We start from the raw sequence: 22872 nt of genomic DNA on the forward strand, positions 1-22872 counted from the left end.
TCCTACAGCCATTGCGAATGCAATGTTCTATTTCTGCCAATTTCTCCAGCTAACCAAAATGGATACACCTCCTGTGCTCTTTGATGTAGATTTTCACTGCACATCCCACTGGCTGATATACACTGCTGTGCATTCACAGAGAATCCTGTAAATGATAGCTATCCTGTCTCCCAGGTAATCTTTGACCTGCATAAGCTATGATTTGAGTTTCTTTACAGGTTTGTGGATGGTATTAATCTGGCCTTTCTTTAGGATCTTTATGATCATTCCAGAAACCATAGAAATATAGGAAGGACAGGCGGTAGCAACGGGTTCCTTCTTGTTGTTAAGTTTCCTTGTCTTTCTGTCAACCCTTTTAAGAGCCTGATTGATTTTCTTCACCTTGTAGCCATTCTGTAGGAATGTCGTGCATAAACATCTTATTTCCTTGTGGAGACTATCCAGGTCTAAAATAGTTTTTGCATGGTTAATCAAAGTAAAAGAACTACTCCAGGTTGGGAGGCTTGATGGTGGCTGTAATTGTATAAGTATAAGTCTATGTGAGTGGGTCTCTGATGAACGCCATGTCTGAGGCTCCCATCTGGTTTCCATCCTATTGGAATGTCCAGAAATGTGAGGTAACTATTTTCCATCTGCATCGTAAGTTGAATGTTTGGATGTATGGATCTGTTGGAGTGCCTGGAGTCCGTGAGTCCTCACTACAAAGGTGTCATTGACATATCTGAAGAAGCATTTGGGGCGTAAGGGTGATGAACTCAGAGCCCTCTCTTCAAAGTCCACCATGTAGTATTTAGCAATAGTCTGAGGCAATGGTGATCCTTTAGTCAATCCTTCCATTTGTTCATAGTAGTTGCCCTTATAGATCACTAGGATCCCAAAGAAGTAGCAGATTAATACTATTCACAAACCTGTAAGGAAACTCATATCACAGCTTATGTAGGTCAACGATGACCTGGGACTCAGGAGGGCTGTCATTTACAGGATTCTTTTGAATGCGGAGCAGCATATATAGGCCAGACAGGAGTCATGGTGGACCACAAGAGGTGCATCTGTTTGCGTTACCTGCAGAAATTGGTGGTAGCAGAAACATTGCATTTGCCACGTGCAGCACCAATGGCTGGTTTAGGCAGATCTCATAAGTAAGTTGCATTTGAAGGGACACTTGATTGTAGACTGTCATTGTTCAGAAAACCATTAGTAATATCTGCAGGGAAATATCTATCCTGTTAATCCACTTGAAATAATTCTTTGAAGAATATATCTACTGACCTAACTGTTACTTGGATGTCCATAATTCAGCATATGCTGAAGTCCAATTGAGCAAACAGAAAAGGATATAACATCCTTAGTTCATCTATCTTTGATTTACAGTTTGGTAGCCACATTCAGATGTTTTTCCACCAGGGCAACTATGATCATTGGAACAGTAAGCTCTGTGTGTGGCTGTTATAATAGGAGCATTATGTTATCTCACCCATATGGCAGGAAGCTGATGGAATTGATTGCATTGTTGTGTTACCTTCCAAATCCAGATTGAACCCAGTGGAGGATAACATTGGGTGGTATATATAATTCCATCTGATCCCATTTGATTTCCATCTAGTGGGTTAAGTAAAAGTTGCTCTTTTGAATCTGTCTTCATACTCTTTTTTTCCCACTCTTTGAGGCCTAGAAATATATTATGCGTGTTTTACAGTGTGGCTAATGTCTGTGGAGGATGCAGCAGGTCAAGCAACAACCGTGGAGGGAAATGGATAGTTGATGTATTGGGTTAAAACTCTGCATCATTGTCCTGTTAACAATTCTCACCATATTCCAGTGCAATGCAGGTTGCCCCTCTGTTTAATAGTTCTGCTTTGTACCCCTTATACATTAAAAAATACAGCATATACAGCAATTAACTGAACAATGTTAACTGAAAGCTTCACTGGCTAGGCAAGCTCAGTTGCCTTCTTCCAGTCATTTAATGGGAAGGTTTAATGAATCATAAGTACTAAATAACTTCCTTCCATTGTCCTCAGATGCAATGTAATGATGAGCAAAAAGCATAACATTTTAAAAGTGGGACTGTACCACGGATGTATTTATTCCAATGAGTAATTTTAGGAATGCCAGGAGGAGCTGACACCTGCTCAATTATCTCAATTACTACTTTTTAAAACAACTTAACAGATGTTAGCTCTAATGGTTTTAGCAAAGTAGAGCTCACAAAGTCTTATTGCTGTACTTTTTAGATGATTTCCTGAAATAATTTTCTAGACCAGGAGAGGGAAAAATCAACACTGTGAAGACAATATTTTCACTTTCAGCTGGGAATAAAACCACACACATGGCTTCAATGATATTTTTATTTTTCTATGTATATATCAAGTGCAAAGATACTTACTTTCAGACAGTAGAAAAAAGGAGCTTTCTACATTTTGCAGATATTGCAGTTCTCAGGACATGGACTTATTTTTGAACTATTAACATCACACTTTTATCTTTGCTGTACTTGATTTAGCACTAGCAGCAAGCGAAAACATTTAGTCATTACACTTCAAAAATAGCTGCTGTTAAGCATCTGTGGAAGCAGGAAATGAGGCCTTAACCTTTGTAAGTAGTCCTGATTTACTAATTAGATTCCAACAGCAGATACATGGAAGACATTCTCATTAAAGCCATTATAACTTGTTTGTTTGTTTAATGGATTGGACATTTAGCCTCTATTTCCAAAGAAGTTAAGGGACATGGGAACTAAGTGAATAAGTAGAAATACATTGCACATTGATAATGCTTGCATTGAATTATAAGACAGATCTGAGGAGCATAATCTCCTTCTCATGTTCCTATATCCTTACGTGAAAATCCATAAGCAGGGACCTGATGTTGACAGAAGCTCAATCCACCATTGTGAATACCCATAACATCAATAGCAGTCGCAGCCTGTGGGATGGTTTCCCATACCAATCCTTACAATTCTATCAGCTTGTGGTCTAATAATTAATGAATCATAGAAAATTCAGAATAGAAGCAAACGATTTTTGTTATTTTATTTATTTATAGACAGATCACATCCTCCAACAACCCACCTATTTAATACTAGCTTAATAACAGGACAATTTACAATGGCCATTTAACCTACGAACTGGTATGGCTTTGGACTGTGCGAGGAAACTGGAGCCCTGGAGGAAACCTACGTAGTCACAGGGAGAATGTACAGTATATATTCCTTGCAGATGGCACCGGAAATGAACTCTGAGCTCCGAAAGCACCAAGCTGTAATAACACCCTGCTAATTACTATGCTACTGTGACAACCATGGCTGAGTTTTTGCTAAACAAGCACTAAAGATACAGAGAGCAGTCAGCCATCAACAGAAGGAATAGACAACTGCATAACTTCAGTGGAAGAGATAATTGCAGACATTTTAAAACTGACTAAAGTTTGTTCACATTTATTTGGCCACATGCTATTTATTGAAAAGTTAAAACTGCCTGTGAAATAAAGATTAAATCTTAAATTTAACAGAAAATGCTGGTAATACTAAGCAGGTTGGATGGCATGAGTAACGGACACAGAAAGCTGAAGGAACTCAGCAGGTTATGAAAGGTGATGAACTGAGAGCTTGGATACATACATGGAATTATGATGTAGTGGCCATTACGGAGACTTGGCTGGCACCAGGGCAGGAATGGATTCTCAATATTCCTGGATTTCAGAGCTTTAAAGAGGATAGAGAGGGGGGGGCAAGGGGAGGAGGGGTGGCATTACTAGTCAGGGATACTATTACAGCTGCAGAAAGGGTGGATAATGTAGCAGGATCCTCATTTGAGTCAGTATGGGTAGAAGTCAGGAACAGGAAGGGAGCAGTTACTCTACTGGGGGTATTCTATAGGCCCCCTGGTAGCAGCAGAGATACCGAGGAGCAGATTGGGAGGAAGATTTTGGAAAGGTGCAAAAATAACAGGGTTGTTATCATGGGTGACTTTAACTTCCCTAATATTGATTGGCACTTGATTAGTTCCAAGGGTTTAGATGGTGCAGAGTTTGTTAAGTGTGTCCAGGATGGATTCCTGTCACAGTATGTTGACAGGCCAACTAGGGGGAATGCCATACTAGATCTAGTTTTAGGTAATAAACCGGGTCAGGTCACAGATCTGTCAGTGGGTGAGCATCTGGGGGACAGTGATCACTGCTCCCTGGCCTTTAGTATTATCATGGAAAAGGATAGAATCAGAGAGGACAGGAAAATTTTAATTGGAGAAGGGCAAATTATGAGGCTATAAGGCTGGAACTTGCGGGTGTGAATTGGGATGACATTTTCACAGGGAAATGTACTATGGACATGTGGTCGATGTTTAAGGATCTTTTGCAGGATGTTAGGGATAAATTTGTCCTGGTGAGGAAGATAAAGAATGGTAGGGTGAAGGAACCATGGGTGACAAGTGAAGTGGAAAATCTAGTCAGGTGGAAGAAGGCAGCATACATGAGGTTTAGGAAGCAAGGATCAGATGGGTCTATTGAGGAATATAAGGTAGCAAGAAAGGAGCTTAAGAAGGGGCTGAGAAGAGCAAGAAGGGGGCATGAGAAGGCCTTGGCAAGTAGGGTAAAGGAAAACCCCAAGGCATTCTTCAATTATGTGAAGAACAAAAGGATGACAGGAGTAAAGGTAGGACCGATTAGAGATAAAAGTGAGAAGATGTGCCTGGAGGCTGTGGAAGTGAGTGAAGTCCTCAATGAATACTTCTCTTCAGTATTCACCAATGAGAGGGAACTTGATGATGGTGAGGGCAATATGAGTGAGGTTGATGTTCTGGAGCATGTTGATATTAAGGGAGAGGAGGTGTTGGAGTTGTTAAAATACATTAGGACGGATAAGTCCCCGGGACCTGACGGAATATTCCCCAGGCTGCTCCACAAGGCGAGGGAAGAGATTGCTGAGCCTCTGGCTAGGATCTTTATGTCCTCGTTGTTCACAGGAATGGTACCAGAGGATTGGAGGGAGGTGAATGTTGTCCCCTTGTTCAAAAAAAGGTAGTAGGGATAGTCCGGGTAATTATAGACCAGTGAGCCTTACATCTGTGGTGGGAATGCTGTTGGAAAAGATTCTTAGAGATAGGATCTATGGGCATTTAGAGAATCATGGTCTGATCAAGGATAGTCAGCATGGCTTTGTGAAGGGCAAATCATGCCTAACAAGCCTGATAGAGTTCTTTGAGGAGGTTAACCAGGCATATAGATGAGGGTAGTGCAGTGGATGTGATCTACATGGATTTTAGTAAGGCATTTGACAAGGTTCCACATGGTAGGCTTATTCAGAAAGTCAGAAGGCATGGGATCCAGGGAAGTTTGGCCAGGTGGATTCAGAATTGGCTTGCCTGGAGAAGGCAGAGGGTTGTGGTGGAGGGAGTACATTCAGATTGGAGGGTTGTGACTAGTGGTGTCCCACAAGGATCTGTTCTGGGACCTCTACTTTTCGTGATTTTTATTAACGACCTGGATGTGGGGGTAGAAGGGTGGGTTGGCAGGTTTGCCGACGACACAAAGGTTGGTGGTGTTGTAGATAGTGTAGAGGATTGTTGAAGATTGCAGAGAGACAGTGATAGGATGCAGAAGTGGGCTGAGCAGTGGCAGATGGAGTTCAACCCAGAGAAGTGTGAGGTGGTACACTTTGGAAAGACAAACTCCAAGGCAGAGTACAAAGTAAATGATAGGATACTTGGTAGTGTGGAGGAGCAGAGGGATCTGGGGGTACATGTCCACAGATCCCTGAAAGTTGCCTCACAGGTAGATAGGGTAGTTAAGAAAGCTTATGGGGTGTTAGCTTTCATAAGTCGAGGGATAGAGTTTAAGAGACACGATGTAATGATGCAGCTCTATAAAACTCTAGTTAGGCCACACTTGGAGTACTGTGTCCAGTTCTGGTCGCCTCACTATAGGAAGGACGTGGAAGCACTGGAAAGGGTACAGAGGAGATTTACCAGGATGCTGCCTGGTTTAGAGAGTATGGATTATGATCAGAGATTAAGGGAGCTAGGGCTTTACTCTTTAGAGAGAAGGAGGATGAGAGGAGACATGATAGAGGTGTACAAGATTTTAAGAGGAATAGACAGAGTGGACAGCCAGTGCCTCTTCCCCAGGGCAACACTGCTCAGTACAAGAGGACATGGCTTTAAGTTAAGGGGAGGGAAGTTCAAGGGGGATATTAGAGGAAGGTTTTTCACTCAGAGAGTGGTTGGTGCGTGGAATGTGTTGCCTGAGTCAGTGGTGGAGGCAGATACACTAGTGAAGTTTAAGAGACTACTAGACAGGTATATGGAGGAATTTAAGGTGGGGGGTTATATGAGAGGCAGGGATTGAGAGTCACATTGTGGGATGAAGGGCCTGCAATGTGCTGTACTATTCTATGTTCTATGTTCTATGTTATCAGTAGACTGAATGTTTCTGGTCCCATCACAGGGCTGGATGAAGTTGGATTTTATTTGATCATCCCTGAGATTCCTTATTTGCGTATGTGGTTAGTAATTGCTGTATCTATGGAACTGCTCAATATATTTCATTTTTTGTGTTGTCGACTTTTTACTTGAACATTGTATGGACTTATTACTTTTATGTGCCATATTGAAAGTAATTTTTGATTCAAAACATTATTGAATTTCACCATTTTACTGTTTATGATACTGAGCTAATTTCTGACTACTGGTTCACTGCTCAATGAAAATAGTTTTCTGCCCCTTTCCTTATTAATTATAGCAGCTTTAATTTCACAGCAACACTTCCAAAGCTTCTTTATCTATTCTATGTAGCAGGAAACAGCAGGTTAAGCAGTATCTTGAAATGGTTGACATATTGGGCTACGACTCAACATCATTACGCTACATCAGTTCTTTTATTCCAGTGTTCATTACTAGGGAACTTTTCTATCATTTATCAAGTTGATATTTCTACATGCAGCCTTAATACCCTGCATTTTAACTTCTGAGCTCTTAATTATTGCAAGATTTCTTGTGCATTACTATTCAATCTGCTGTTATTTCCAGTTCATCAATGATGACCATACGTATATTTGAATTCTTAATGAGAAGTACCATTAATACTGATCAATGTGAGCTTAACATCACAAATGCATTCTTACTTGACAAGAAGTAGATAATAACTTTACTGATTTCAAAATTTCATTAATAAACTATAACTTCAAAGTTAACCTATTACTCTAAAATTCATTGTATTTTCTCTGAATATTTAGATACCAGGCATTATCAGGTCACAGATTAAAATAATAACAATTGCTTGTGTAAATATTATTATTGGATGAACATTAATTATAAAGGTTAAAAGGAAAAAAAAACTGCAGATACTCAGAGACAGAAAGCTGGAGGAACTCAACAGGCTATCAGTGAATTAAATGTTTCTGGTCTCGTCATCGAACTGAATGAAGCAGGACCTGTACTTCAAGGACCTTCCTGGGATATCTTATTGTGCACATGGTTGACATGTTTCCCTGGAACTGCCTAGTAACTGTAAAAATTCCAGTCTATAAGTTATTTGGCCATAGGCATAGATGCTGTCGATGCAATGCCTCGTTTCTCGTCATCGGTTATGAGGCTTTGATTGGGAAATGGGCCTTGAGTAAGATTGACAGCACCTATCCTGCCCACAAAACTTATCTGGAGCTTCTGACAGACTGCAAAGCACAATATAAGTCAGCCTTCGAAACTCTTTACATGAAAAATTTACAGCTGATTTTACATGACATTCAAAAAGAACCAGAATATCCCCAATTCACTTGTATTTGAGAGATAACATTACAGCAAATGATCATTGTTGTCACTTATGGTATTGTTACTATATTGTTAACTTATTTATAACAGAGAAGATATCGGTGTGCCTTGAGCTATGGTTAAAAAAGGTGCAATGATATCTTATTCAACCATGTACAGCCTATGAAAGAGTTTAATTATGAATTGTGTCGCAGAACAAATAATTGCTAGAGAGGATGCCTCTGCGTGCAAGATGTTAAAATGAATGTACAAATTATAGTTTACGGCAACCATCCATGAACATGTATTATTAAAGAGATGTGCTCAGCATGCAGTAGCAAAACCTGAAAAGCATGACCTTGCCTAATGCTCCATGCCTGGTGAAGTTCCTGGTTCCTCTCACCAGATTTTTTCTGTGCTCAATGAGGCAAGGAATTTCACTGTTGGGAATGAGAACACATCCCATTTTAGTTTTCATTTGAGTTATCTCAACGATAAGGAAGTGGGGACTGTAGGGTTTTAAAAAAAAAACTAGTTCCCACTCAAGGACAGAAAAAATACAGCCTGGTGGCCCCAGAAGACATCATTAGTGAGTTAAAAAAAAACACATCAGTAATGTTAAAGTGTAAATGACTGAGAAGGTGGATGCTGTCAGACCCATGTGTGGCAGAAATATATCCAGGGACTTAATTCTGATGCTTTTGTAGGGCACATTAAGCACACATATTATACATAATGTGCATATGTGTCTAATTTTAATGTGCTTAATGACTACTGGCAGGATGATCATTCTGTGTTTGTCCTTGACACTGAGTTCATTGTAAACTTTGAAGAATATGCTTACAATCATATTCAAGGAGAGTTCTGGATCTTTGGTACCATATTTTGAGACCTGCAAACTCCATTTGAGCTCAGAATGTCAGCTGACAAGTGTGCACTTATTTGTTGTCAAATCACACAAGATGCCTTTGGTGACAGTATTGGAGCTTGCCCTTGAAGGTTTACAGAAGTACACAGTGAGACATGGGATGTGAAAAGGAAGTTTCAGCATAAATATATTTCACTGTTTTCATTGGCCACAGCCTTGACAGCAGCTATTCCAGTAAGAGATTTCATATTTCTGTTCGCTCTCTCATGACTCTCGCTGGGCCACTTTAAGTCTCAGGAAGTGCGGCACCCAGGGTCCTGCAGTGTGGCTGCCCACTGATTGCATTGTAGCTAGCTGGGAACTATGGATGTCAGGTGTGCAATATTGCAGTATGTGAGGATGAGGTGAAGCAGAAAAATATCTGTTACCTTTCCCTGATTGATGGAGGTTAGTTATGGATGAATGAGGGAGGTGCAGTGAACTGAGATAAGTTGGAGGCCTGTAACGCAGTAGGTGCACAGAATTTGTCAACTGTACACGGAGATTGAACTTGCTACACTGCAACCAGCTCACAGAATGTGATTCCTAGCATTAGTTGTCTGCTCTCATACCATATCTCCAGATGGCACTTTTAGCTCTTGCTAAGAATGGACATCAGAATCACAATTAGGTTTAATATCACAGGCATATATCATGAAATATGGTGTTGAGGCCCTCCTTTGGTCAAGGTTTATCAGTTTTCATTAAAATGACACAATCCTGTTGATAACTGTTACTGTTTGATGAACAATTATAATGTTATTGTTGCTTGATTCGTGAAAGCAATGCATAATTAACATTGACATGTGGGGGCTATTCAGTTATTATTTCCGATTATATTTAAATTGTGATGCTTCAGTGCCCCTAGCTTAAAACATGAGTAAGAAAATGTTAGAATGTACTTCAGAATTGACTGGGCATGTCAAGGTAATTTTGGTTAGGTTTTATGTCTGATTGTTGACTGACCAGAGGCATTAAGATGCTAGACTTTGACAAATGTGTGATGAATTACAGAAGCCTCAAATCCCAAGTCCATAAGGGGAGAAGTGATTACATATTTACAATAGATTGCTGATTCTACCACCAACACTCTCATTGATCTAGCAAAATGAACATGTGTCACCTGCTGATCTTTATGTCTTCATTAACTGCAAAGTGAGAAGGTGATTCCAACTCTGGCCGAACACAGTAAAATGAGGATATTAATGTATTTAAAATGCCAAGACTCTCTGTGGTCTTTACAAGTAAAGTTATATGTGGCTTCACTATTGGAGTGTATCCCAATTTGGCTTATAGCCAATGGAGTGTAGTCATTGCTGTATTGTTGAAAACCAGCACCCAAATAAGTACAACAAAGTTGCACAAGCAGCATTGGTCTACTGACCATGTAATTTGCTCCAAAGGTACTGACTAAGGATCTGGAAGCAGTTTCTGTTACTTGCACATGTATAGATAAGAGTGGAAGCCTGTGAGTCATTGTCCGTGCTTCCCTGCTCCTCCACAGGTGGAGTTGCTGCAGTCCTCACAAAATAATTGATGTTCTGGGACAAATTTGGGCTTATTGCCCACTGTCTTCATACTGAACACAAATGGAAACATTAGATCTGGCAGAACCTTATTATATTTCATTAGAAATATACATTGATTTTATCTTTTAATGATGATACAAAAATAGTGCCAAAGGCAATATGCTCTCTTGTGGACACAATACATTTGATGGACACATTTAGCATATTTATTTGTTCATTTGCTTTTCTAATTGCAGATTGAAGTGTTAAGGCTCCTACTTTCCCAGTTTAATTGAGCACTTCCATTTTATGGCACTCATTTACTGCCCAATGCATTCCTTTCAGAATGCCTCAATGGATTTTATAACAGAGGAGTTACTTTTGAAATGTGATCACTATTGCAATATGGAAAATTTAATTGCTGACTTGTGTACAGCTACTTCTCACAAGAAGAAATGCAGGATGGTCAAGTATTCTATTGTTAAAGTTTTCATACACAAATTAAATATTGGTGTGGTGAACTACATATACCTGTCTGGACACGCCCCCAGCTGACTGCTCCTGTGTCTTCTCCCACAGACCCCGGTATAAAGGCGATTGAGGCCTGAGCCCGGCCTCTCTGTCTCCAGGATGTAGTATGGTGGTCAACCACTGCTTGTTCTTTCTTCCAGTCAATAAAAGCCGATATCTCGTCTTCACGTCTCAGAGAGAGTTATTGATGGTGCATCAGTTGGTTAGAACACTGGAAAAGGTTTGTCTTTGTGGAAGTTTCATCAGATCTTTAACATTAATTTGAAAGGTTTAACCTTTCATTCAAAAAGCCCAGCTCCAACAGTGCAGTACTCCTACAGCAATACACTGGTCTGTTTTATGTCTGAGTTTCCAACCAGATACCAATATTAGGCTTCGAAGCAACTGGATTGATGTTGTCAGAGTAAAGCCAAGCTCTAGAGAGGAACTCAAAGTTCAAAGTAAATTTATTATAAAGTGCATATGTCACAATATACAGTATATACTTAGATACTTTGATATGCACCATATCTCTCACTTAGGTAGGAACAGAATTCTTTTCATCTTTCTGTCCTTGTAGAAGTTCAACTTAGTGAACCTAATTTTGTGCAAGCTGTGTGTTACATCTTATGCAATCAATAGCCTCACCATTATTACAGAGTCAAACCGTTCTGCTTACAAATCTCCAAGAGCCAATTGTTGTTGTGAACAAGCGTGCCTTAGATAGTCAAGGCTGAATGTAAATTTGCATCACTAGTTCATCTTCCCTGAGTGTAATGCTGATGTTCATATCGTCTACTCTTTATCCATATTGTGTTTTGGTGTGAATACACTATCAATCACATGATGGGGTTGTGATTAACCACTTACGTCAGGCTCTCCTTGCTGTCTAGCCATCCGCACCTGTGTTTTTATTTTACTACATGGGCTTAGGCTACAACACTCCAAAATGAACTGTTAAGTTTAGATAAGTCCAGTGACAGAGCTATCAATCCTCTTTTGTGAACACCAAATTGCCCTTCAATTGTTATTTTGCCTCTACAAAATAGATCTGATTGAATGTCCTAAGTTGCTCCTTGGTTAACTAATTCATCTACCTTACTGTTGCCTTCTCCTCTTTTCTATGATCTTTACCTTATGGAGATTAAAAAAATATCATCTGTACTGTACTCCGATGTTCTTGCAGTATACGCAGAATTTCTTGTATAATAAAAATAAACACTAATGACTTACATTTCCCCATGCATACAAAATGCTGGATGTATTCATTTACACCAGGAAGGATCTGCAGAGCAAGAAACACAGGTTCATGGACTTTTCATCACATCTGTTTCTCACTTCACCAGTGCTGCATGACCTGCTGAGTATTTCCAGCATTTTGTACATTTTCAGATTTCCAGCCTCTGTGATTCACTTGGTCTATTTCTGACACCTCCCTCCCCTTTTTCAATCTCTCTGTCTCCATCTCTGGAGACAAACTATCAACCAACATCTTTTATGAATCTACTGACTCCCATGGTTATCTTGACAATACCTCTTTCCACTCAGTCTCCTGTAAAAATGCTATTCCTTTTACCCACTTCCTTCATTGCCACCTTTTCTGTTCCCAGGATGAGGCTTTCCTTTCCAGAACATCATAAATGTCCTCCTTCTTCAAAGAACAGAATTTTCTGTCCTCCACCATTGATACTGCCCTCATCCACAACTTCTTCATTTTCCTGACATCCACACTCACCGCATCTTCCCACCACCTTAACAGTGATCAGGCCTTACCTACCACCTGGTGAACCATTGCATCCAACACATCATTCTCCACAAGTTCTGAAATTTCCAAGGGTTCCTACCACTAAACATGTCATTCCTTACCCCTGCTCCACTCTCTGCTTTCCACAGGTATTACTCCTTTCAGGATTCCCTTGTCCACTCATCCTTACCCATTAATCTTCCTCCCAGCACCTGCAATTGGCCAAAGTGCTACAAATGCCCATTCATCTCCTCCTTCACCTCCACTCAACAGTCCTTCACCTGCGAACCTGCTGAGGTTGTCTATTGTATCTGGTGCTTCCGATGCCCCCTCCTCTACATTGGTGAGACCCGTTGTAAACAGGTGGACCACTTCATTGAGCACCACTGTTCCATCTGCCAAAAGTGGAAATTCTCGGTGGCCCAACATTTGAATTCCCATTCCCATTCTCGTTCCAACAGTTTGGTCCATGGCCTTCTCTTGTGCTATGATGAGGATGGAGGAGCAATTCCTTAAGTCTGGCTTGTTAGCCTCCAATCTGATGGCATGAATATCGATTTTTCCTTCTGGTAAAAAAAGCTCCTCAGCTTACCCTCTTCTTCTATTCCCCACAGATGCATCTTATTACTTCTCACCTGCCTATCACCTCCCCCTGGTGCCTCTCCTCCTTCCCTTTCCCCTATGGTCCACTCACCTCTCCTATCATATCCCTTCATCTCTAGCCCTTTACCTTTCCCATCCACCTGTCTTTACCTATCACTTTCTAGCTATCCTTTTTCCTTTGCCCCCCACGTTTTTATTCTGGTGTCTTCCCCCTTCCTTTCCAGGCTGGAAGAAGGATCTTTGCCCGAAACATTTAATGTTTGTTCATTTCCATGGGTGCTGCCTGGCCTGCTGATTTCTTCCAGCATTTTGTGTATGTTACTTGGGATATCAGACATCTGTGGAATATCTCATGTTTATTACTGTCCTCAAGTTGTTTCCTTGGTAATTTTTTTCTCTTGCCGATCTTTCAAAACTGCTGTTAGGATGATTCTTTTTGCCTTTTCATGTTGCATTCCCAATGGTCCACAACATAAATCATGAGAATTTCTCACAAGATGAAACCATTTGTATTGGTTTATTAATGTCATATGTCCTAAGATACTCTGAAAAGCTTGTCATGCACACTGTTCATACAGATCAAGTCATTACACTGTGTATTGAAGTAGAACAAGGTAAACCAACGACAATACAGAATAAAGTGTCAAATGCTACAGAGAAAGAGCAGAGCAGGTATGCAACAAAATGCGATATCAAAATGAGGTAGATTGTGTCTGAAGTGTTCATCTTGCTATACACAAGGTATGTTCAAATTGTTCAAGTGGTTCCATTTAATATCAGAGAATTTATACAGTATACAACCTGAAATATATAGTTTTTGTAGACATTGACAAGAACTAAAAGAACCCATCTTCCAAGCCACGCTGGGAGAATACTGGATCAGGGTCGGTTGGTCGGTGAGCTCCAAGTACGGGAACTCATCGCCGTGAAAAAAAATGTAGCTTTGAGTGCCAATTGCACATCAGGGACTTCGATAGAACCCCAGCCACCTTGAAAAGGAAAAATAAAGACATTAAAAAGAGGGATTTAAGCTGTTTCTGCAGATGAGCTTGAAGAGGCAGCCATTTGTTGCCATTCAAGGACCTATTCGATTGACAGAAGTTTCCACTCCACAAGTAATTTGGCCTCATTACCCAATTACTTCTACAGTCTTACAGTTTTTTTTTCTATTTCCTTTGAACCCTTTTCCAGAATATTTCCTCTGATTATGTGTGTGAGCTACCCTTAATATGGACATAGCTCATTGAGCTTAGGTTCATGACTTAACATCAGAATCTTTTATTATGCAAAGTACTAATCCTCTTGTTCTCTCTGCACACATGCTAAATGAGCTGCTGATTGTTTCCAGCAATATCAATAGCAGTGCAGCACTGAACTGAACTAAACTGAACTGTAAACACGAGGAAATCTGCAGATGCTGGAAATTCAAGCAACACGCACAAAATGCTGGTGGAACGAAGCAGGCCAAGCAGCATCTACAGGGAGAAGCGCTGTCGACGTTACGGGCCTAGACCCTTCGTCAGGACTAACTGAAAGGAAAGATAATAAGAGATTTGAAAGTAAGAGGGGGAGGGGAAATGCAAAATGATAGAAGACCGGAGGGGGTGGGGTGAAGCTGAGAGCCAGAAAGGTGATTGGCAAAAGGGATACAGAGCTAGAGAAGGGAAAGGATTATGGGACGGGAGGCCTAGGGAGAAAGAAAGGGGGAGGAATATGTTCGAAAAGCTGAAGGGCCAAAGAAATTATAGGTGGGGAGCAGCGAGAGAGGGTTTCACTGAACTCCTGTCGAAGAGAAGATTTAAACTTCTTCAGTGTAGACATCACTGGCGGAGGCTTTGCAATAGTGAATTTAAAAGACAAACACGAGGAAATCTGCAGATGCTGGAAATTCAAGCAACACACACAAAATGCTGGTGGAATGCAGCAGGCCAGGCAGCATCTATAGGGAGAAGCACTGTCGACGTTTCAGGCCGAGATCCTTCGTCAGGTCTAACTGAAAGGAAAGACAGTAAGAGATTTGAAAGTAGGAGGGGACGGGAGTTCAGTGAAACCCTCTCTCGCTGCTCTCCATCTATAATTTCTTCAGCCCTTCAACTTTTCGATCATATTCCCCCTCCTACTTTCAAATCTCTTACTATCTTTCCTTTCAGTTAGTTCTGACGAAGGGTCTCGGACCGAAACTTCGACAGTGCTTCTCCCTATAGATGCTGCCTGGCCTGCTGCATTCTACCAGCATTTTGTGTGTGTAAACTGAATTGTCCTGGAATCCTGGTTTGTCATTTTATGTATTATTCACTCACTTTCTGCCATTTGCACAATTTGTTTTTTTTTTCATGCACTGGGTGTTTGATGTTTTCTTTGAAAGCGTTCCATGCTGTTTCTTTGTTTCATGGTAGCCTGTGGGAGGTCAAATCTCAGAGTTGTATTCTGTATACATACTTTGATAATAAATGTACTTTGAATCTTTGAATCATTGATAAATCCCAAGTATCAAACATTACCAATTTATATATTATCAGTAGTTATATGTGCAAGATGACTCTTACTTGTCTTTTAGGGGTCAGACCTCTCTTAAAAGGTCATGATTTTTTTTTTGTACTGTGAAGTAAATATATTTAGAGACATGTTAATCAATAATTACAGTGATTGAACTAATTTACTTTCCAGACTTAAAATACAATCAGTAGCCATTTTATTAGGTACACCTGTACATCAGCCACTTACTGCAGATATCTATTCAGCCATTCATGTGGCAGCAACTCAGTGCATAAAAGCATGCAGACATGGTCATGAGGTTCAGTAGTTGTTCAGATCAAATATCAGAATGGGAAGAAGTGTGATCTAAGTGACTTTGATCATGGAATATTTGTTGGTGGCAGATGGGGTGGTTTAGGCATCCCAGAAACTGTTAGTCTCTTGGGGTTTCATGTACAACAGTCTCTAGAGTTAATGGAGACTAGTACAAAAAACAGAACAACAAAATCCTGTGAGCAGCAATTCTGTGGACAAAAATGCATTGTTAATGAGAGAGGTCAGAGGAGAATGGCCAGACTGGTTCAAGCTGACATGAACCCCACGTTATGACTGTGGTGCGGAGAAGAACATCTCCGAATGCACAACACGTTGAATCTTGCTCGTCAGTGTTTTCAGCAGTGGAATACCACAACAGGTTCCACTCTTTTAGCTACATTATTAGATACACTCCTGTACCTAATGTAGTAGTCACTAAGGGTAAGTGCAATGAATGTATCTGCCCTCGTTTAGTTTGGTATTTAAAGAAACAGCAAAGCGAAGAAAGTTGGAATGTCTAAAGTCTTCAAGATGCATTCAATAAGTCTACTCACCTGTCTATGCATTGGAAAGTATTGGCATTAACTATAACAACTAATACATTTTATATCATCTTTGGTGGAGTTAACTATCCCAACATGTATCTTAGGATCACCATCAGATGGAAGTCATCACAAACTACAGAGGAACTGTTAGGACAGGTAGTCAGATTGGCTTGAAATTATTTTAAAAGAAAAAAAGCCGTGTCGTAAGAGGTAAAGTAAGGTAAGTTCTAGGAGGGATTGCTTTAAAGGCTGAAATTGGATATATGCAAGCTGGATGAAGTAAAACAATAAGACAGGGCAAGTTTTAAGGGATTTGAGATCAAATTTCAAAAATGTAATATTAGTTCTTGCCAGACCACAAGTTAATATGGGTCAATTCTGTATTCTTAACAACTGATTTACTAACAATTCTATTTTTTCTTGTGTTGATTAAACATGGGCCTACAAGCTTCATTGTTTCCTTTTTTACAGCAAGAAACTGAGCAAGGAGTATTGGTTAGAATTTTACCTGTGTCCCCAACTATTCTGATCCATTGGAAAGCTCATGTTATTGAGCAAGAAAGCTGAGGTTAGCAATAAGTTTCCTGGGTCTGGAAAATTAATATCCATCATATCTTTGTTTCAATAACAATATCTACTTTCAGGCAAATTAAAATATCCATCTGAATTATTTAAACAATTTCAAAGCATTTGCCAACAGTTTTCTCTCAATTTTCCTGTTTATTAAGAACCTTCCATGGAGTATAGAGTATTTACATGAATGATCAACAGTCTTAAACTCTCATTACCTCACTCCCCAAATACCTGCTGACTTGTTTACACCATTTCCAGTTTATTTATAATATTTAGCATTTCAAAGTTTTGCTTAAAATTCTAATGATTATGCATCAGATCTACTAACTATAGGATTTTGTTGAGCATTTCCCTGCATCACATTATCTTATGCATTTGATAATGGTGTGATGGCGTGAAAATTGTAAGGTCACACTGAATATTTTTCTTCATTTTTTCTCAAGTTTTTGGATCAAGGCCACATGCCATATTTCTTTCTAATGTATCTAAAAATATCATTCTAGATTGCTTAAATTTACAGTTTAAGCCAAAGGATATCACAGAAATTCATTTCTTATTCATATTTATCAATAAAAGAAATGAGGGCAGTTTTTGGTTCATTTACAATTGTCGTTTCTGAGAAAAGTTCAAACTATATAACATGAATTGCCTATTGGCATGGGACTGTTCAAATGTAACTTCTGTGAAATCACTTCCAATTTTAGCAAGGTAAAAGCAAGGGGATTCTGATCATATTAAAGCAAACACTACATATAAATTAGTATTATTTTTTCAGGCTTCATCACAGCATGTTTTAACAAGCCTGTGACTCACTTCAATTTGCAATTGAAGTAAAAAAAATTCTGCTGTTGGTGGTAATTGGTAGAGAAACAGCAAACTACACAGGAGAAGTTACTGAATGTGGGAGCTAAGCTGAAAATTGGTGTTTGAAATTCCGCAAATCTATATAATCAAACAGGTCCTTCCAGTCCACATCTGGGTGTAAGGTAGCTAGTGGTTAATTTCCTAAATGAATTTACAGCGGCATAAAGTTGATTTACAAGCACTGCAGATGGGAAAGGAAAGCTGTTGCCCTTGCTCCGTCTGCTTAAAACATGACTCCAAAGCCACTAACGTGCATGACACGTTTCTGCCCTTGGAAGTGCCCAGGTAATCCCAGTTTAAGGCATCACCATTCAAAACAGATGTCAGTAGCAGTGCCCGCACCCTGTAAGAATATAATAAAAGTATATATATTTTTGCTGGGGATATTAGAAGTTTCAATGGCTTCAACTTTTCTAAGTGCTATCAGTATGAAACTACTGACATTTCTCCAGATAGCTGTTTGGAAGTTCAGGATACTTTGGTAAGAGTCTGCAAATTAGGAAGTCTGAACTTCCTGAGAAGAACTGACTGCTTACATTCCAACTCCTGCCTCATTATTGGACTATTCATCGACTCCAGTGGCAGAGTACTTCCATTCTGCAATTCCCTCGTACTCACACTGAAAAATCTGCTTGTTGAACCCAAGTCAGGTTATATGTAATGCAAGGCCAAATCAGTATTTCAGGGAGATATGGCTGTGTGTGTGAGAAAGGTTTCAAATCAATTACTTCTATTTAGTGTTTCTGTTAGAGTTTCTAATGTGTGATCCTTTCGTTTAATAATTTTGATGTATTTAAACAATTTGTTCAGTAGTTGTTGAATGTTGGCAGCTATGAGATCAGGTGAGCCAGGGGTGTGTGACTTATCCAGCTGTGAAAACACCTCTCCAGCATTTACGACTGCTGTTCTGCACAATGTCTCAACAAGCAGATCTGATTAAGCTCTGTTCCAGACTGTGTCTTGATAAGCACAGGCCCAGTCAATAAGAGAGATTGAAAATTCTGGACCAGTACTTCAAGGGCATACATGAGGCCTTGCAGATGTGTTGGCTTGGAGAGTCTAGGACTCAGCCTATTGTCACACCTCTTCACCTGTTGATACTTTACATTTCCTAGACATGGAAGGATGAATCATCTGGACCTGGTGGCCAAAGAGACAACTCATGGGGCTGTGTGTAACTGTTCCCCCTCACTGAACACCCAATCAGAAGACAGGTTGCTGCCCTCTCATTTTAATCATTTTAAGATGTCTGATCAACAAAGAATCGTTAAAAACTAATAAAATAGGTGTGACTATTTAAAAATTGAAACAACTTTTTAACTAATAAATAAAATACCGTAAGTAACAAATAAATAATTATAAGCATTTTACATTCAGCAGCCACTTTATTTGGTACCTCCTGAGTGTATATTCATGATCTTCTGGTGCTATAGCCCATTAACTTCAAGGTTCGACATGTTGTAAGTTCAGAAATACTCTTCGACATGCCACTACTGTAACGTATAATTATTTGAGTTACTTTCGCATTCCTGTCAGCTTGAACCAGTATGGCCATTCTCCTCTGAACACTCTCATTAAAAGGGTGTTTTCTGCTGTACAAATGCCACTCACTGGATTTTTTTTTAGTTTCTCACAGCATTCTCTGTTAACTCTAGAGATGGTCATGTGTGAAAATCCTAGGAGATCAGCAGTTTCTGAAATATTCAGTTTAGCTGGGAAGTTGGTTGGTGAAAGTGTTAAAAGTCTGGAGGAGGAGGAATTTGATAGGAGAGGACCATGGAAGGAAGAGAAGGGGGAGAAGCACCAGAGGTAGGTGATTGGTAGGCAAGGAGATAAGGTGAGAGAGGGAAACAGAGAATGGTGAAGGGGGTGGGGGAGAAATTACCAGAAGTTTGAGAAACCATGGCAGTAGAGCAGGCATGTCACATATTACTGGTGTGTGTTCCCTCGTCTTACCTTTTCTTAACTCACTCCAGCTATTTGTTTCTCTTAAATTGAATGCATAATGATGCTGCTCACTCAAGATCTAATATTAGTTGGGTGAGATATTTAAATTAGAAGCTTTATTATCTTATTTAACATTAAGATGCTTTTATATACTTTATGAAAATGGATTAGAATGTTCTGTAATCAGCTTTCCCTCAATACAACAAACTCTTGAACATAAATCTTTCATAAATTAGGTTAATTGAAACAAAACTACCCTATAAGTTAATAACTGCAATCACAAAATATTGCATTAAACATGAGTTTTAATGCAAATTGAATCTTGAAAATAACTCAAGCTTCCATTTGTTCAGATGCTACTTTATCTTTCCTGGTTTCCTTTTTCTATTATTTTATTTTTCCTATTTTCACTGGCCATGAACCTATAAACGTTAAGGAAAGAAGACCATTCAGCCACTTAGTGCTGCTTCACCGTTCAATTTAAATCTGCACCTCAACTCACACGATCTCAGATTTACAACTCTCTCCAAATGGTTGTCAAAATGTTTTCAAACAGTTAAATTAATCACACAAAATATTTAGTACTTTAAAGCCTGTTTGCTTTAGTGAAATAACTCTCATTTTGAGCTTGAGAAATTGGAGGATCAAACTGCGATCCTGACCTTTGACAACATATCCAGACAGGACCTGCATTGCAATAACAAGATACTGCTCTTTCAGCACTCTCCTTTTGAGAGATTTCACTTTCACGTGATTAACAGTCAATTTAATCTGACTTTACACAGACCTTAATTAGATTGTGATGTCAGTCCTAGAAGGGCTGGAAATGAATTTGTCAGTATACTATGTTGGTTTTTAGATAGGGATAATGGTTGACAAGGGAAGTCAAAGACAGTATAAAGCAAAAGAGAGAGCATATAATATAGCAAAAATTAGTGGAAAGTTAGAGAATTGGGAACCTTTTAAAAACCAACAGAAGACAACTAAAGAAGCCATAAGCAAAGAAAAGATGAAATATGAAGGTAACTTAGCCAATAGTATAAAAGAGGATACCAAAAATCTTTTTCCATTATATACAAGGTAAAAGAATTGGAAACTGACTATGAAGAGGTAGTAATGGAGGACAGAGAAATGTCAGATGAACTTAAAAGTATTTTGTGTCAATCATCATCATGGACGTCATTAGCAGAATGCCAGAAATTCAAGAATGTCAAGGGACAGAAGTGAGTATATTTGCAATTACTAAAGACAAGATACTTTGGAAGCTGAAAGGTCTGAAGATAGATTTAAGTCACTCTGCCAGGACAAAGGAAGAGGACTCTGCTGAGACTTTGGTTGCTTTGTTCAGATCAAAGAAAAACAATGTTGGTTGAGAGATGAGCTATGCTTTCAATGATGCAAATGACTTCTCCTGTGGTGAGTCCCAGGTCCAAACATTTCTCTGAGAGGAGGTCACAATTTGGATTTCTCTGCCAAATCTGGAATAAACTTTCACAGCTGCTTTTCCATGCCAAGGAACCTGTGGATCTCCGATACATTTTGTAGGTTGTTCCATGTTCCAAACTCTTGCCAGTTAGTCTGAATCTGATTGCACTCCTTCTGAGGACAGTAGGTGGCCCAAGAACTACACCTCCAACTTTGCATATTCACATTTTGATTTGTTCAAGGTGATCCCAGTCTGTTTCAGTTTCTTCAAGGCAGCGTCCAATCTTTCGTCACGTTCTTCACTTGAGCTCTGAAGATGAGTATATCATCTATGTGGCAGATTACTCCAACCAGACCCTCCAAACTTTGGTTCATCGTCATCTGAAAGAATTCCGCAATGCCAAAAAGGAGCCTCTTGAAGGTATAATGCCCATGTGATGTGATAAAGGTTGTGAGTTTCTGTAACTCAGGAGCTAAACATATCAGTCACAACTGTCAGTTTGCATCTAGTTTACTGTAGAGCTTTGTTCCACCCAACATGCTCAATGAGGGCCAAATAAACTTCTCCCACTTCACTGCATTATTCAGTTTTGTTAGATCAACACAGATCCCCAATGTGCCATCTGGCTTGGGAGCAGGAACAATGCCCACACACTAGTCAGGAGGTACATTCACTCAAGTTAAGATATCAAGCACCTCATTTCTCTTAAGTTCAAGTTTGACTTTGTTCATCAATGGGACTGGAATACACTTCACTGTGGTCAGAGATTACGGCATCATTCCTGGCCTCAGTTGGATAAGATACTCTTCTTTCAGTACCTCCAGACCTGTGAACAACTCCACATACTTCTGCCACTGAACATTGCTTAATGAGTCCAACTTTGCAGTGAAGTTCAGCTTCCCAATGGCATGTTGTCCTAGTAGCGGTGAGAAGAGATCCTGAACAATATAGACATCCTCTTTTAACTGTTTCTCATTTTTATGGATGGAAGTAGTAAACAATCCTTTCACACTGAGCTTATGTTTCCCTGGCCCCATGAGAACTTTCTTGGTTGGGTTTAGCGTAACGCCTGTTTTATTCACCAGTTTTGTGAACAGACATTCAGGGAAGGCTGTGTAATCTGCCCCAGCGTCCATTTTGAACATCACTGCCTCATTTTGCAACTGAACCATTGTACACTTGTCTTGTCTATTTGTACTTAAAGCACCAACTAAGGCTCTCTCTTCATCTGAATTATGGTCTTCCTTGACCTCCTGAGGAACTGTCTTTGAGTGGCATGCGCTTTTATAAAGGACAGCACTATTACGTTGATGGCACTTCACTTCCTTTGCTGGACAGAGCTCTTTGATGTGAAATAGAGATTTGCTGCATCTCCTGCAGTTACCTGCTCTATGTTTCTCTTGTCAGTTTTGTTTGAGCTGAGCTCCACTGTCACCTCTTTCTGTAGTCTTTCTAACTGCCCCTTGTTTGTACCCTTATCTTAGAACAGCTTCTAGCTTTATTTCATTATATTTATCATGCTTGAGTTCTGCAGTTCCTGATGAAAATTCTCACTCTGCCTGACTATAGTGATAGCCTTCTCCGGTGTGAGATTTGCCTGTAGCTGAAGTCTGTCTTGCAATTTGGCATCTCGTAATCCAACAAAATTGTCTCTCAGATTTCCATATGCAGAGTTGTCTGACAGGGCAGACAATGCTGTGATGAAGTTATTTA

The sequence above is a fragment of the Hemitrygon akajei genome, chromosome 20, assembly GCF_048418815.1.
Source record: "Hemitrygon akajei chromosome 20, sHemAka1.3, whole genome shotgun sequence".
In the NCBI taxonomy this organism is placed as follows: domain Eukaryota; kingdom Metazoa; phylum Chordata; class Chondrichthyes; order Myliobatiformes; family Dasyatidae; genus Hemitrygon; species Hemitrygon akajei.